General features: G+C 40.5%; 1 protein-coding gene across 1 annotated transcript in view; it reads right to left on the bottom strand.

Annotated features, from left to right (window-relative positions):
* Window positions 1-17,577, bottom strand: part of SLC39A10 (solute carrier family 39 member 10) — a 157,321-nt gene that overhangs the window by 125,828 nt on the left and 13,916 nt on the right. Inside the window, exon 3 of the mRNA XM_063644849.1 lies at window positions 8,746-8,843. The gene's annotated coding sequence lies outside the window, so the exon portion shown is untranslated. The remainder of the gene's footprint in view (window positions 1-8,745; window positions 8,844-17,577) is intronic.

Below are 17,577 nucleotides of genomic sequence, written 5' to 3'. Positions count from 1 at the left end.
TGTTCCCCAGGCTGAGTATACTGACACGATCACCATCACGGCTCACTGTAGCTTTGACCTCCCAGGCTCAAGTGATCCTCTCACCTCAGCCTCTCGAGTAGCTAGGACCACAAGGCACGCACCAACATGTCCAGCTAACGTTTTATTTTTTGTAGCAGGGCCTTGCTATGTTGCCTAGGTTGGTCTCAAACTCCTGGACTCAAGTGATCCTGCCACCTCAACCTCCCAAAGTGCCAGGATAACAGTCCTAAGCCACCATGTCTTGACTATTTTTTTCATTTATATTGCTGGCAATCACACAAATAATTGAAATCAGTTTCAAGCCATCAAAAGATAACTGAGGCTTCCCAGTTTGTGGGGGAGAAAATAGTGAATTAGCAGAGTTTGTCTAAAGCTTAAGTTCTTTTAGAGTGGAAGTGTTTTAAGGGGGTTTTTGATATTAATACCAAAAGCCAAATCATCTCTGCCAGCAATATTTTATGTCAAAGTTTAGTATGTGACACTGCTCAAAGTGGGTAAGGGTTGTGGAGCACTACCAGATGAGCAATTCTTCTCTACAAGTTCCTTAAGCAAAATGTAAAGGAAATTGAATATTGGAAATGAATCCATAAAAGTTTGGAGGGCTCGGAGTGCAAAAGTAGAGATTACATGCTTAATTTTGGCACCGAAAATTCACTCAATATTTTTAAAGCCAGGATTATAATTACAATACAAACAAAAATGAGAACTTGCTTCATCATGATCTGGTTAGATGTATAACTGGCGCAAAGGAAAACAGTTGAAGACTTTTAAGCAGCAAATACTTCTCAAGCTCCTACTATGTAACAGATGCTATTACAAGCCCTTTAACTTAATTCCTTCTGTAGTCATGGCCTTTATCTTTATTCTTAGCCAGCCAGCCTTCTGGAAAATTGATGTCATTGCTCATAGAATGAATGATCTCACAAGATAAAAGTGTGGATGACTCAGAGCAGCTCATCCATCCAACTAGAGACTAGAGACTGTCAACAGCTCTGTAACTTCGTCTTTGAATACAAAGGACCCATCTTTGAATACAAAGGACCCAAAGGACCACTGAGATTGGAGACAGAACAAAGGTAGGGACAGAACAGGTGAAAATACACCACTGAAGATTCCTTTCTCCACATTGCTATTAAGTTTGACAACAGTTACAAAATTTAAATGGAAAATAGTAGGATGTGGCTTTCAAAGAATAATAAATATTAGCAACCATTTTCTCTTGCTCCTATAATCCTTATATGATCTATTATTCTTTTTTAGGTTAATTTGTTGCACTGGGTAATGTTTTTATCTACCTCTGCTGAAATACTATATAAAATCACTTCTGTGGTTAAATACAATTAATTGCAAATGAAAAAGACAGTCTAAAAGCTTTAATCTGTTGAACTTCCACTTTATTGAACTATGCGTTATTACTACTAAAACAGATTAGGTATTTTTATACACAATTCATAAGAGCAAAAATAAAACACTTCACAAAATAGTTTTCTGTAAGAAGTTTGCTGATAGATTTTTAAAAAGAAACTCCTAAGCACTTTCAAAATTTTAAACACTCTAAGAATATAATCAGAGAACAGCTGTACCATTCCTTTGTAATTTTATAAAGCATGCACTTACTTTGTTTTGACAAAAAGTTCACATTTGTTTTTGAGACATGCACAAGCATAGTAACAAAGGAAATGAGAAACAATGTACCGTATTAGATAGGCAAGACACACAGACATGACAAAGGAAAAAAAAATTCTTTTGAGCTAAAAAGAGAAAAACGATTACTATCATCAAGGAGGAAGAAAGGCATCTCTGAGAAAGAAATATTTTCCCAGCAGTTAACTAGGAGGATAGAGGAGTGGGGTGGGGGAACAGAAGGGCACCAGTTCAGAGAACATTGTTGATGGTCCCTATGAACAGAACTTTGATTTATACAATAAATCAATCCACTTACAGGACGTGCTTAACTTCACCTGTTGGGAGTAAGTTCAGTCTCTTTCCCTTCTTTGAATGAATGGGAAAGGTTTTCCACTCACCCACTGCCTCCCACCACAGGAATGCTTGCTATCTGGAGAGTTGTTTTGAAACCCATAGCACTTAAAGGAACTGTATCAACAGGTTTTTCCTTCTCCCTCACACTGAGCCAATTGTAAATGTTGAATGAGAACCTTGAACAGATTAAAGACTATTGCAGGAATTCAAAACCAGCTCTAGCTAGGGTTCCCCCCACCAATAGAATCTCAATTTACAATTTATCACTTCAACCTTTCTGAGGGAGGGCTATAGAGCCAAAAAAGGACTATTTCCTGGCAGTATAATACAAAGCACATTTTAAGGAAAGCCTGAAAGTTGGCCTTGGAATTTAGTTGAGACAGAGAAATGTGACTTCCCAGATGGAGCTGCTAATGTGTGTCAAGAAAACTCAAAATAGCCAAAAATGTCTTTCCCAGCAACGTAACAAATTCCAAGCCCTTATATACTTATTTTTATTTCTATTTTTGAGATGAAGTCTCGCTCTGTCGCCAGGCTGGAGTGCAGTGGCGTGATCTCGGCTCACGGCAACCTCTGCCTCCCAGGTTCAAGCGATTCTCCTGCCTCAGTCTCTCTAGTAGCTGGGATTACAAGTGCGCGCCACCACGCCCAACTAATTTTTGTGTTTTTAGAGACGAGGTTTCACCATGTTGGCCAGGATGGTCTTGATCTCTTGACCTCGTGATCCACCCGCCTCAGCCTCCCAAAGTGCTGGGATTACAGGCGGGAGCCACCTCACCCGGCCAGGTACTTACACAGAAGTATTTCTATGGTCACCACTCATCAACACAAATATTTATCTTTTTCCTCTCAACTTTGGCCTATAGAGTTTCCATTCTATCTTGAAATACAACTGCTTCCGGCACATGGGTGATGGGGCAAAATACTCATCATAGAAGCTTCACTCTACCAGCCCTAAATGCTAGAGGAAAAGTCATAGACAAACTCAAACCATATTTTAACCTTCTAATATGAATGTTAGAAACTAGAAATTGAAAAGTCATTTGTATTTTTTCCTTAGATTAACCTTTTTTTTGTTGAACGGCTAATGTCCAGAACTTGGTTTGCCACGTTTGCACAGCCATTTGTCACTATTTTCATATCACTTTCAATTTATTTTGCACTACCAAGTGGCTACTTTTAACAGGTTCTGTGGCTTGATATAATTTGATTTATCATGAGGCTTCGCAAACTTCATTTGGCATAAACTTTATTGGAAATGACTGTACTATGATATCAAAGATTGAACAATGATGTGATAAAGAATATGCATTTTTACTATAAGTAAACAAACAAGAACACAATTAAAAATAAACTAACATTCCCAAAATGAACACAGTTTAAAAGACTATCCTTAATCTTAATGAAAGAAATTAAGATCTCTGTAATAAAAAAATAAACTACTGAGCAAATAACTTGCTATGTACAGATTATTTTAACTAGTTTCCTAGATGATCTATATACAAAAATTGAAAAGGGACAGCGTCGGTTAGGTGCAGTGGCTCATGCCTGTAATCCCAGCACTTTGGGAGGCCGAGGCAGGATTGCTTGAGCCCAGGTGTTCAAGACCAGCCAGAGAAACACAATGAGACCCCATCTCTTTTCTTTTTTTTTTTGTGACAGAGTCTTGCTCTGTCACCCAGGCTGGAGTGCAGTGGCATGATCTTGGCTCACTGCAACCTCCACCGCCTGAGTTCAAACAATTCTCATGCCTCAGCCTCCCAGGTAGCTGGCACTACCGGCGTGCACCACCACTTCCAGCTAATTTTTTGTATTTTAGTAGAGAGGGAGTTTCACCATGTTGCCCAGGCTGGTCTTGAACTCCTGAGCTCAGGCAATCCACCCACCTTGGCCTCCCAAAGTGCTAGGATTACAGGCATGAGCCATGGCGCCTGGCCTGAGACCCCATCCCTACAAAAAATTAGAAAAAGAAAAAAAGAAAAAAAAAGAAAAGGGACAATGTCTAGGTAACTAATAACTTATTAATGTAATAGATTCTAGGGCTCAACGAAAAACTTGAATGTCTAATTACTCTGCATTTGAGGAAGCAAAATAAAGTAACAACAAAAGCAGAGACATTTAAGGAAATGAAATAAGGAATCAAAACATAAGAGTCAGCAATGGAGATGGCTTGTCATAGTGCACAAACCACAGTGAATACTTAAAGATACATTTTACTGTGTTTCTCAGCCTCCCTGAGATTCATTCAACAGTTTGGAGTCTTCGTCAAGTTAAACAACAAAAAAAGCAACAACAAAAAAAGCCTTTGAGAAAAATACTTAAAGTCAACCAAATTACCTACTAAACTTTGCCCTAAAATTTGCCTAGACATTGTGATTTTATCACTTTTTAAAGGGACACAACAAAGTTTTTTAAAAGAATTTCCAGAGGGCATGAAGTATTTCCAAAAGTGAGGAAAAGAAGTCTATAATCATATAAGCATTACTTATTTAGCCATTGCAAATTAAGATGATCAGATATCTCCACAAAATGGGAATTATGAATTTAAAGTTTTATACTAACATGCCTACACATTTTCCCATCCTCCCTCCCTCCTTTTCTCCCTCCCTCTCTTTCTCTCTCTTTTCTAAAATCTGGGGCTACAGAGGAGTGAGTTAGTTTGTTTGTTTGTTTTGAGACACGGTCTTGCTCTGTCCCCCAGGCTGGAGTGCAGTGGCGCAATCTCAGCTCACTGCAACCTCCGCCTCCTGGATTCAAGCGATTCTCCTGCCTCAGCCTCCCGAGTAGCTGGGACTACAGGGGCACGCACAGAGATTTTTCATCTTCCTTTAAATTCTGGTGCCAAAGTAACCAAACCAACGTGGAGCAAGATTAGCTGGGAACATGTAAACCCTCTGCAGAATTTTATTTATCACAATTTCTACAGGGAGTGGCATGAAAAAAATGAGGAATCAATTCAAGGTGAAGATTTTCAAGGCATCTTCACATGTAATAGCAATATTCCTCAATAAAAAGATTCATCAACAGGGAAAGATATGTTGTGGTATATTCATGCAATGGAACACTACGAAACAAAGAACAAACTACTGACACATGAAAGTACATAATTTATGGTTCCATTCAAATGAAGGTAATAGCAGAGTTTACCAGGGAGGAGTTATTGGTTGGGAAAGGGCCCCAGGAGCCTTCTGTGGGCTAAAAATGTGCTAGATCTCGAGTTGAGTGAAGTACACAGGTATATCAATGCATAAACATTCATTGAGGTATAATATGATTTGCACACTTTCCTGTACCTAGGTTGTTCCACAATTTAAAATTTCAATAATGAAATTAAAAGAAAATTCACAATAGCAGGAAAAAAGTCCAAGTTAGAAAGCCACCACCAAAATGCCAATGGGTTCAACAAAGTGGAATTCTCAAGAAAGAGAATTCCCACTTTAAAAAGTACGGAGAAATAACCCCCTTCCCCAGGGGTTGAAAGAATGAGCAACGTGTTTTTCTTTTAAAGTTCCCTCTCTCATTAGGCATAGGAGGGAAACTAAAGAATGATAAAACACCCCCAAAACTAGGAGGTTTGGGGGACTTCAGTTCCACCTTAGAATTGCTTGGTGTCTCCTCAGAAGTTGTAGGGGGTACTCCGATTTTCTTTTGAGGGAGATGGCTGCAGTGACCGAGAGGACAAAGAGGAAATCGATGATCTGGGTTTCAAGTAGAGAATTAAAGTTTGGCCTCAAGCTCACTTTCTATATTGCTCAACAAGAGGGAAGACTGTGGGCAGAAGTGCCATCCAGGTATGAACGATGTATATTTGGTTGGACTTTGCTTTGTGTTCTTTCTGGGAAAAACCAACAGCTTGATCTGGTAGATTGGGAGTAGAAGGATGAGAAGCCCAAGTGTTTATTTCTAGTGAAACTCTTTTGATATAATTTATGTGTTCTTCTTTTTTAAAAAGCTATTGCAAAACAAATCCCTGCCTTCATAGCCACTTTTCTTTTTTCCAGGCTTTTTAGGCACACGATGAAGGCTTTTCTCCTATCCTCCCTCTGGGCATTCCCCAGCCGTGGGAGGTTATTTCAGACAGTAGAGGCTGTGGCTGGTGATGAATGTTTGGAAGGCTTCAGCTTGGGCCTTGAGCTTCATGATCTGGCATTCCTACCTCCTGTCTGAAATTTTAACACTAGCTCACTGTCTCATTCACCACTCAAAAGGGCTGCCAATTATAGCCTGGCTGCATTTATGAAATTGATTTAGAAATCCTAGACCAAAATGAATAGAGACAATAATGGACAATGCTAAACCTAAACATTTCATTTACATAATACGTATGGGGGAAGAGAATTAAAAACTTAGGGCCTATGTATTAGGTGTTTTGTATACATTACTGCACTTAGCCCTCATGACACCTCTATAAGCTAACAGTTAGTATCTTCATTTTATAAGTTGAAATCCCAGACTTCAAAGAACAAAAGCTGGCCACATATGTATGATGGCTCACGCCTGTAAGCCCAACACTTTGGGAGGCTGAGGAGAATGGATCACTTGAGCCCAAGAGTTCTAGACCAGCCTGCAACATGGCAAAAAAACGCATCTCTACAAAAACCACAAAAACTTAGCCAGATGTGGTGACACACACCTGTAATTACAGCCACTGGGGAGGCTGAGGTGAGAGGACCACTTGAGCCCGGGAGATTGGGGCTGCAGTGAGCCAAGATCACACCACTGCACTCCAGCCTGGGTGACAGTGTGAGATCCTATCTTGGAAAATAAAAAATAAAGGAATAAAGGTACTAAGTGTGCACAGCTAGGTTTCAAGCTCAGATTCACCTAACTCCAAAACCATTTTATCTTACTGTTGCTCAGACAAGATTCTTACTCAACACACACAAAGCTAAATTGTTCTTTTATCCTCTGACAGAACATACATGATATATTAAATCAGCTAAAATAGATGGTAACCTCCTTGAGGGCAAAGGTTGATTACTCTTCTTTTAGTGTATCATAGAGTATGCCTCGATGTATTAGATGCATACTTCCAAATAGGTGCACATGGGATAGATGTTGATTTTGAAAATAAATTACAAACACACACACACAATACATAAATTTTCTCAAAGCATGTATAAGCATCTACATCATTGTCGTTATGGATTCAAACATGCAAAAAAATAAAATTTACACATTTAAGACGATGCTGTAAAAAGTGAAGTCAGTGAAAAGGATGGTTAGAACGCCAAATGATAACATAACCAAAAGAATTTTTAAAGCTGGGAACTGAATTGCATTTGCTTGTCTTTGGCCTAAAAGCAAATTGGTTAATGTTTGTTATTCCACAATTAACAAGAAAGGAAGAATAAAGACTTTCATGGCATAACTGATCCTAAAGACAAAATCACTTCAAAAAACAAAAACAAAAACAAAAACATGCAAGTACAAGATGTTCTGCTTATACAAGATGAAACCAAAATGAGCAGACTAAAATCCAACTGTTAGTAAATTTATACCCTCATAACCAGTTCTTTACACCAAAAAATCCAAAAGCTGACTAAAAACTTTATTTACTGGGCTTCTCCCCCATTTTATTTTCTTTGTGTGGAATAAAAGTTCTGAAAAAGATTTAAATCCTTAATGCCTTATTTTTTCATGAAAATTATAGTCTGAAATAGTTTATTTACTTTTAAATTAAATCATAATTCCTCACTCAGAGAACTGTACCTAGGCTTCTTGTTTCTGTATTGTCAATGATTCTTTGTAGTTAAAGACATGCAGATTTCCAAGGTGGTGTGCTTTGTTATTTTCTTCTTACTACTAAAATTCTGAGTTTGCCTGAGGGTAAGTAACTCAGAATTTTAAATTATTTCATAGAATAAAAATGGCTTCTTTCAATAATGAAGTTTGTGGGGGTTGTATTTGTGCTTCAGAATTATCTAAGGATGAGTTTGGTTGTGATTCTAAATCTACTCATAAGTAGTTAATCTCCATCCACATATATTTGGTTAAGTCCAGTTTTGAGATCATAAGAAAAAGAAAAACAACACCCAGTATTTCTTTCTTTCAAGACCTTGTCTTCATTACTTTGTTCATGATATGTTATTACAGTAAATAGACATGCCTGAAATTTTAATAATGTGCACCGATGCACTGTAATTTTTTTCCTCCATTATTCCAAAATGTTTCCTCTTATTGTTTACTTTTGTGATTCTCCTTTCAACATGTTTTAGAGTGGTCATTTTCTATCAAAAGGAATGTCTTATGTTGGCTAAATTTGGGGAGGGGGCATCTCTTTTCAATCATTTTGAGTTACTTTTGCATACAGCCTTTGGTCCACATTATGCTTCTTAAACCAATCTGTTTGGACTCATAAATTTCCTCCTTGTTCCTGCTTTTCCATTTTTAATGCTTGTCATTGTCTCATCATTCTCTCAGTTTTAAGTCACTTTTTTTTCTATTCCTTTGTATGAATCTACATATTTCTTCCTTTTAATTGGTAGCCACTTCATTCAGTTTTAAGGTCTTTAAAATTTACTTTTGGTCTCCATTGAGTCCCCTGTTGATGTCAATTTAGTAACACATCAAAGATTTACTGAATGGCACACTCCCTAAATATGACACTTCTGGTGTGTGGATGGAGGGCACGTCTGTCACTCTTAGCACTGACTCCAGGATGACTGAATAGTATATACTATTTAACCAATAGTATATACTATACCATTTAACAAATGGTTAAAAAAAAAAAAAGAAACTTACCCTTTAAAGATTTCAATAGATGATATAGGATCTTTACTTCTTTATTTCAATTCAGTCCAACTCAGGTAACAATTATTGAAGCCTCTCAGGTCCAGGGGCTGTGGAGACCACAAATAGAAGGATAAAGCAAGTCCCTCCTTTTAAATTTGCATTCATTTAGATCAGCTAAGGCTTTCAAACACCAAACTTTATATAAAGTGTTTTCCTGGAAGGGTGTGTAGTAACTGTTTTCTCCAGCCAGTGAGGATCTTAGATTCCCCTACTTTTAAAGCTTCAGGTTGTTCTTCAGCTATTCCTTTTATGTTGAATATCCTCAGGGGATTATACCCACTTTTATATTTAATGTATTTTAATTCAGCCTTGTAATGATCTATATATATGCATTCATGAGCTCATCTTTCCCTTAGGACTTGCACAGGTAGCAGAGATTACATTGGCATTCTTTACTACTTCCTGGCAATTGCAAGTCTGACTTCATAAATACTTCTATTTCTGAGCTTGCATCTAAAAGTTTCAGAGACACTGTGATTACTTGATTAAATAAATAAAACAAGGTCTTTTGGACTGATTTGCTTTGCAACACCATGACTATAGCAAACTGGCAACACACACAATACACAGTCTGGCTTTTCCTCTTCTTTAAATCATATCCCCACCCAACCAACCTCAACTTTTTTCTTTTTCTCCCTGTGAGAGATCTCTTTGAAATCTTGCAGGGTTTGTATCACTTTCTCATAGCATGCATTATGCTCCTACCCTGAGTATAATATTTCATGCTTACTTCATTGACCTTATTGGCCCTAGGACAAAAAATACATTTTGCATTCGAAGACAAAGAAAAGTATTTTTCTTTCATTTCTTTCTTCTTTGGGCAAGGAAAGTGGGATGAGAGGGTGGGTGGGAGAGAAGTAATGCCCAAAAGAGAAACCAGTGAAGCCTGATACAACTGTATGCGGCACCTTCAAGGAGGGTATGTTCTGGAGGGATTCTTAATTGAAATGATATCAAATACCACCTCCTAACTCAAACAACTCAATAGCAAGAAAACAATCACCCCAATCAAAAAACCGGCAAAAGGACCTAAATACATATTTCTCAAAAGAAAACAAGCAGATGGCCAACAGATACATAAAAATATACTCCGCATCATTAATCCTCAGGGAAATGCAAATTAAAACTACAATAACATATCACCTCACACCTTTTAGAATTGCTATTATCAAAAAGATGAAAGATAATAAGTGTTGGCAAGGGTGTGGTGAAAAGAGAACCCTAGTGTGCTGATAGTGGAAATGTGAATGAATACAGCCACGATGGAAAAGAGTATAGAGGTTCCTCAGAAAACTGAAACTAGAATTACCATATGATTCAGCAATCCCACTACTGGGTGCATATTCAAAGAAAATGAAATCAATATGTAAAAGAAGTATCTGCATTCCCATGTTCATTGCAGAATATATATATATATGAATAATATGTAAATTTGTGTGTGTGTGTGTATATATATATATATATATATATATATATTGCATATATATTTTGAGACAGGGTCTCACTCTGTGACCCAGGCTAGAGTGCAGTAGCACAATCATGGTTCACTGTAGCCTTAACCTCCCCAGGCTCAGGCCATCCTCCTACCTCAGCCTCCCCAGTAGCTGGGACTACAGGTGCCACTATGCTCAGCTAATTTTTATATTTTTTGTAGAGACAGGGTTTTGTCATGTTGCCCAGGCTGTTCTAGAACTCCTGACCTCAAGCAATCCACCGGTCTCAGCCTCTCAAAGTGCTGGAATTACAGGTGTGAGCCACCACACCTGGCCAGTTAAATTCTAAGGTGAAAAAAAAAAAAAGAGAAACTCCTCAACTTGGAAGATTAAGCATTGTTCCCTGTTGAACTACATAACCAGACCCCCATGTGCCTTGCTTAGGGTAAGAAACAGCCTACATCTGTCCGGGGGCTGTAGTCACTATGCAGTGGCTCTTTGCCTGAAATATGGGGAGTGAGCACCAATGAAGGAAGCAAAATAAGGAAATGAATATGGAGGCCAAGATTTACTAGATTAGGTCACAGTCCAGAAAGACCAAATGTAGATGGGCCATTAGACACCGGGTAAGCAAGTTGGTTGTAGACATTTGCATTATGAATCTCTTGCCTCATATCACTTTGTTCAAAGTGAAGGCAATATAATGTTTAAGAATGCATTAATTCAGGGTCTGAAACCAAAGCACATATTTTACAAAGTAAACAAGACCTGAAGAGACAAAAGAGTGCATAATTTGGGGTCAGATAGATCTGGGTTTGAGTCTTGGCATTACCATTTATTGTGTTAGTTACATAACCACACACACAAACACCTCCCCTCCCATACCCTCCAAGTCTGTTTCTTTATTTGTGAAATAGGATAATAATTAAACATTCTTCATAGAGTACTTGTTGTGCAGGTTGGGTCACTTAATGCATGTAAATGAAGTCCTTAGCACAGTGCCTGACATTCTCAGTGGATGGTAGCTAAAAACAATGAGACATCAACTGCTCAGCAACTCCTATCTGGAAAAAGGTGACAGGATTGAAGAAAGCCTGTGGCACAGGAAATCAAATAGACTCCATCCCTCTGAACAAGGGCTGTCACACATCCTCTGTCCTCTTGGTATTTTAGATTCCCTTCATATTCCCCTGCCTTGCCAAGGCCAGACTCTGCTAAAGACATTTCTTCATTTGACAAATGTCTAATAAGTGCCAACTCTGTGTCAGGTAGTTAGCCATGGGTTGGGGATATATTGGCAAACACCTCACAGAAATATTTGAAAAGATAGTTAATAAATAAGATAACCACACAAATACAAATAAGTGTCACTGGTAAGAAGAAAAAAAACCAGCCGGGCGCGGTGGCTCACGCCTATGATCCCAGCACTTGGGGAGGCCGAGGCGGGTGGATCACGAGGTCAGGAGATTGAGACCATCCTGGCTAACACGGTGAAACCCGGTCTCTACTAAAAATACAAAAAATTAGCCAGGCGTGGTGGCCGGCGCCTGTAGTCCCAGCTACTCGGGCGGCTGAGGCAGGAGAATGGCGTGAACCCGGGAGGCGGAGCTTGCAGTGAGCCGAGAAAGCGCCACTGGACTCCCGCCTAGGCGAAAGAGACTCCGTCTCAAAAACAAAAAACAAAAAACCAGGATTCCTCTCTAGGTGGGTTGACAAAACAAGATCTCTGTGAGAAGGGAAATTTAAGCTGAGACACACCAAAGATAAGAGCGGCCGTGGTTTTTCTCCACACATTATGGCCTTTCTCTGAAGAGCTTGTGATAATCACCAGTCTTATCTGCCCTGTATCTTCCTTGTACTCCCTGGCTATCATTCTCTGGAAGTAATATCAAGATGCATCAAGGACAAACTATTTACTAAACTGGAGTGACCCCGCGACGACACTCACAGATACAGCCACCAGGCAGCCACATACATATTTGCACTGGCTATTACTACGTAAGCACGCCAGACAAGCCAAGTGCCCTGGCATGAGGCTGTATTCCCCTGCCTATGGGGAAGGGTGGCTTTTTCTACTTCACACAGGTAGAGCTGGCCAGTGGCCCTGGACATCCTCAAAATAAAAGCACACTCAGAAACCAGTGACAGGTTTTAATTTTTTTTTAAGAGATGAGGTTTCACTATGTTGCTCAGGCTGGTCTTGAACTCCTGGGCTCAAGTAATACTCCCGCCTCAGCCTCCCAAAGTGCTTGAGCACAGGGAGTACAGGTATGAGCCATGATGCCTGGCTGAGTTAAAGGTTTTCAAAAGAAGGCTGGCAGGTCAGGCGTGGCGGCTCACGCCTGTAATCCCAATACTTTGGGAGGCTGAGGCGGGCAGTTCACTCGAGGTCAGGGGTTGAAGACCAGCCTGGCCAACATGGTGAAACCCCGTTTCTACCCAAAATACAAAAATTAGCCAGGTGTGGTGGGTAATCCCAGCTACTCAGGAGGCTGAGGCAGGAGAATCACTTGAACCTGGGAGGCGAATGTTGTTGCAGTGAGCCGAGATGACGCCATTGCACTCCAGCCTGGGAGACAGAGCCAGACTCGTCTCCAAAAAAAAAAAAAAAAACAAAAAAAAAAAACAAAGAGGCTGGCACTCAAGTGTCCTCCCAGGACAACCCAACATTAATACCTAAGTATAGGAGTTATAGAGAACCCATAGTACTATAGACTTGCACCATGATTTACAACTCGTGCTTTTTTTTTTTTTTTTTGAGATGGAGTCTCCCTCTTGTTGCCCAGGCTGGAGTGCAATGGCACGATCTCGGCTTATTGCAACCTCCACCTCCCAGGCTCAGGTGATTCTCCTGCCTCAGCCTCCCAAACAGGCTGGGATTACAGGCTCTCACCAGCACACTCAGCTAATTTTTGTATTTTTAGTAGAGACAGGGTTTTACCATGTTGGCCAGGCTGGTCTCAAATTCCTGACCTCAGGCGATCTGCCTGCCTGGGCCTCCCAGAGTGCTGGGATTACAGGCGTGAGCCACTGTACCCGGCCTATAACCTTTTTTTTCTTCAGGAAAAGTGTGTGTTTCCTCCTCTTGGCATTTTTTTTTTTTTTTTTTTTTTTTTTTTTGAGACGGAGTCTCGCTCTGTCGCCCAGGCTGGAGTGCAGTGGCGCAATCTCGGCTCACTGCAAGCTCCGCCTCCCGGGTTCACGCCATTCTCCTGCCTCAGCCTCTCCGAGTAGCTGAGACTACAGGCGCCCGCCACCACGCCCGGCTAATTTTTTGTATTTTTAGTAGAGACGGGGTTTCACCGTGGTCTCGATCTCCTGACCTCGTGATCCGCCCGCCTCGGCCTCCCAAAGTGCTGGGATTACAAGCGTGAGCCACCGCGCCCGGCCCTCTTGGCATCTTAAGGAAGACAGAGGGTCTGTGCTGGCTTTCTAGCTCAGTGGCACGGTGCGGGCACATCTGGCCAAGGGAGGGGCAGCGTGGGCGCCCCCTTGCCTGAGTCCTCACAAGCCCTCACTTCTTCCAGCAAGGGCTCCTGCAAGAGGTCTCTGTCTGGCAGTGATGGTCCTCAAAACTATGACTAATGGTCTCCTCAGGTTCTCAAAACTGAACGGTTCTTGTTAGATTTGGAATGATTCTCCTTCATACCAGAGCAGAATCATTCTTCCTGATTACATAAAACAAGGCACAAAGAAGCTCTTTGGGGTTGTAGTAAGTGGTGGGAGTAACAAGAGAAGAAATAGGAGAGAAATGTAGGTAACTATGAGCTAAAAACAACAGAATGTCAAGTGATTGTTGGCATACTCAGAGCAGTATCTAATTAAAAGATTTCAGGAGGTAGAGGAAAGATTTTTATAGAGAATCAAGTTAAGTTAGTTTCAATAGGTTTAACAACAACAACAAAAATCCACATATAATATTCTCTTGGCTAGCTGTCTTATAAATTAAAACCTAGAATTATGCAGATACATTCTCAGGCTAAGACATGTTTTGGCCTAATTAAAAACATCTCAGACTAGCACACAAGACTCTATGATTTTAAAGATAGCACTTATACTTAAGGCAAGAACTAGCAAAACTGGCCAGACTTGATTTCTAGCAAGGTTTTCTTGGAGGAAGTTAAGAAAGATAAAGAAGAAAAAGGTCTCTTAGAGAATTGAAATGACAGCAGAGCTGGACATCAATAGTGTGCAAACTTGACATGGATTAATTCTGATGCACCAATTAAGAAAAATATAACCCTGGCCAGGTGCAGTGGCTCATACCTGTAATCCCAGCACTTTGGGAGGCCGAGGTGGGTGGATCATCTGAGGTCAGGAATTTGAGACCAGCCTGACCAACAAGGTGAAACCCCGTCTCTGAACAAAATACAAAAATTAGCTGGGCGTGGTGGCACGTGCCTGTAATCCCAGCTATTCAGGAGGTTGAGGCAGAAGAATTGCTTGAACCTGGGAGGTGGAGGTTGCAGTGAGCTGAGATCGTGCCACTGCACTCCAGCCTGGGCGATAAGAACGAGTGAGATTCCGTCTCAAAAAAAAAAAAAGAAAAAAGAAAAATGTAACCCTCCTACCACATTTGAAGACTGCACAAATTATAACTCTAGTTAATACGTTTTAAAATTCTAAATTAGTCACAATCCCAATCCAGAGATCCTGGTTTTTCTACCAAGCTAATATATTTATAGTAATTTCAAGGGTGTTGTAAAAATCTCAGAATAAAATTAATATTGATTTGCCTGAATTTTAAAAAGAAATAAACATGAAATAGAACTTCGTGGGGGGATGGTGAGGTTACTTGAAAAAGACTGATAATCTCTATGGCAAGAACTACCATTTTTATTCCTGGGCTACAAACATGGCTGATAGCTCTTTTGCAGAGTTATGCAAAGAAACAAAAGCTTTGTAAAGAGAGAGTGCAATAAGAAACTTGCAATCATTCAAGAATGTACTTATGATATAAAAATTTCAGGGCCATGCAACCATAAAAAAGAATGAGATCCTGTCCTTTGCAGGGACATGGATGAAGCTGGAAACCATCATTCTCAGCAAACTAACACAGGAAGAGAAAACCAAACACCGCATGTTCTCACTTACAAGTGGGAGTTGAACAATGAGAACACATGGACACAGGGAGGAGAACATTACACAATAGGGCCTGTCAGTGGGTGGAGGGCAAAGGGAGGGAGAGCATTAGGACAAATACCTAATGCATGCAGGGCTTAAAACCTAGATGACGGGTTGATAGGTGCAGCAAACCACCACGGCACGTGTATACCTATGTAACAAACTTGCACGTTCTGCACATGTATCCCGAAACTTAGAGTTAAAAAAAAAAAAAAAAAATCAGTGCCATCTCTTTTTTTTTCTGGTCTCAGTCCCTACCCATCCTCAGCTGTTTCCCATGAAATCAAATTTGTACTGACTTGCCATATATAGATTTGAGGGCTTTTTCTCTGGTATGTTTTCTTTTAGAACAGTGTTGAAAGGCAGCAATCTCTTGAAGTTTAAATAATCAGAAATACAGTAAACGCTGCAGTGATAGACCTAGAAATGCAACCTACATGGCCTTTCAGCTTAATACTCACATGCAATTGCTTGGGTGCTAGTGTAGATACACTAGTTAGGTTCGAATTATTCTTCAGCCAGCCTAATCTTTAGAATTCTGGGTGAGGGTGAAAATGAAAATCATCACCATAATATGGATCATTCATTCATTCATTCATTCACACAACAAATATTTGCAAAGAACCTACAGTTCTAGGTGCTTGGGATACAGCAGCGAACAAACTGTATCAATACTATCAAACAACTTGAACTAAATGACATATATAGAACACTCCATGCAAAAATAACAATTCACATTTTTTTCAGTATAAATGGAACATTCAGGAAGTTATTGGCCAGGCGCCGTGGCTCACGCTTGTAATCCCAGCACTTTGGGAGGCCGAGGCGGGCGGATCACGAGGTCAGGAGATCAAGACCATCCTGACCAACATGGTGAAACCCCGTCTCTACTAAAAATACAAAAAATTAGCCGGGCGTAGTGGAGGGCGCCTGTAGTCCCAGCTACTCGGGAGGCTGAGGCAGGAGAGTGGCGTGAACCTGGGAGGCGGAGCTTGCAGTGAGCCGAGATCGCGCCACTGCACTCCAGCCTGGGCCACAGAGCGAGATTCCGTCTCCAAAAAAAAAAAAAAAAAGAAGTTACATCAAATTTTGGACTTAAACATATATCAATAAACTTGTAGGAATTTAAATTTTAAAAAAGATGTTCCTGGCCAACGGAAGGAAATTATGGGGTTCAAGATATGTTAGTGCAAAATATGGTACCCTGACATTTGAGAAAACAGCAGAAGCAGAAGCTTTCTCTTCCCGTCACTCTTCTCCTTTGAGGCAAGTCATAAGACTCTCATGACAAGGGCCCTCTCTTGCTAAGTTCTCCCAGTTTATTAACATTAGTTCATACTCCTTTTGTCCTCCAATCATATTTTCCCACAACTGTTCGTTTTTCATCAAACCTAAGCATGAATACATACAGGTTTCCCTGTTTCCTTGTTACCGTAATGAATGTACTCATGTCACCCAACATTTATGTTAAATAAATGTGTGTGCTTTTCTCACTAATGTCATTTTTATTTTATTTTTTGGAGATGGGGTCTCCCTCTGTCACCCAGGCTGGAGTGCAGTGGCACAATCATGGCTCACTGCAGCCTTGACCTCTTGGGCTCAAGCAATCCTCCCACCTCAGCCTCCTGAGTAGCTGGGACTAAAGGCATGCACCACCATGCCTGGCTAATTTTTTTATTTTATTTTATTTTATTTTATTTTTTTTATTTTTATTTTTTTTTTTTTTTGAGACGGAGTCTCGCTCTGTCCCCTAGGCTGGAGTGCAGTGGCACGATCTCGGCTCACTGCAACCTCCGCCTCCCGGGTTCATGCCATTCTCCTGCCTCAGCCTCTCCGAGTAGCTGGGACCACAGGCACCCGCCACCACGCCCGGCTAATTTTTTGTATTTTTAGTAGAGACGGGGTTTCACCATGGTCTCGATCTCCTGACCTCGTGATCCGCCCGCCTCGGCCTCCCAAAGTGCTGGGATTACAAGCGTGAGCCACCGCGCCCGGCCAATTTTTTTATTTTTTGTAGAGAGAGGTTCTCACTATATAGCCCAGGCTGGATTCAAACTCCTGGGCTCAAGGGATCTTCTGCCTTCCCAATACACCTGGCTCTTAATGTCTTCTGTTATAGGGGTCTCAGCTATGAATCTAGCAGTGGATAAGAAATCTTTCCTTCTCCACAGAAACAAGATAACAATAATTTTCAAGATACATGGAAAATCCTCAAATATTTGAA

Source organism: Symphalangus syndactylus, chromosome 8 (assembly GCF_028878055.3).
Source record: "Symphalangus syndactylus isolate Jambi chromosome 8, NHGRI_mSymSyn1-v2.1_pri, whole genome shotgun sequence".
In the NCBI taxonomy this organism is placed as follows: domain Eukaryota; kingdom Metazoa; phylum Chordata; class Mammalia; order Primates; family Hylobatidae; genus Symphalangus; species Symphalangus syndactylus.
This window is presented reverse-complemented; position numbering and strand designations above follow the sequence as displayed.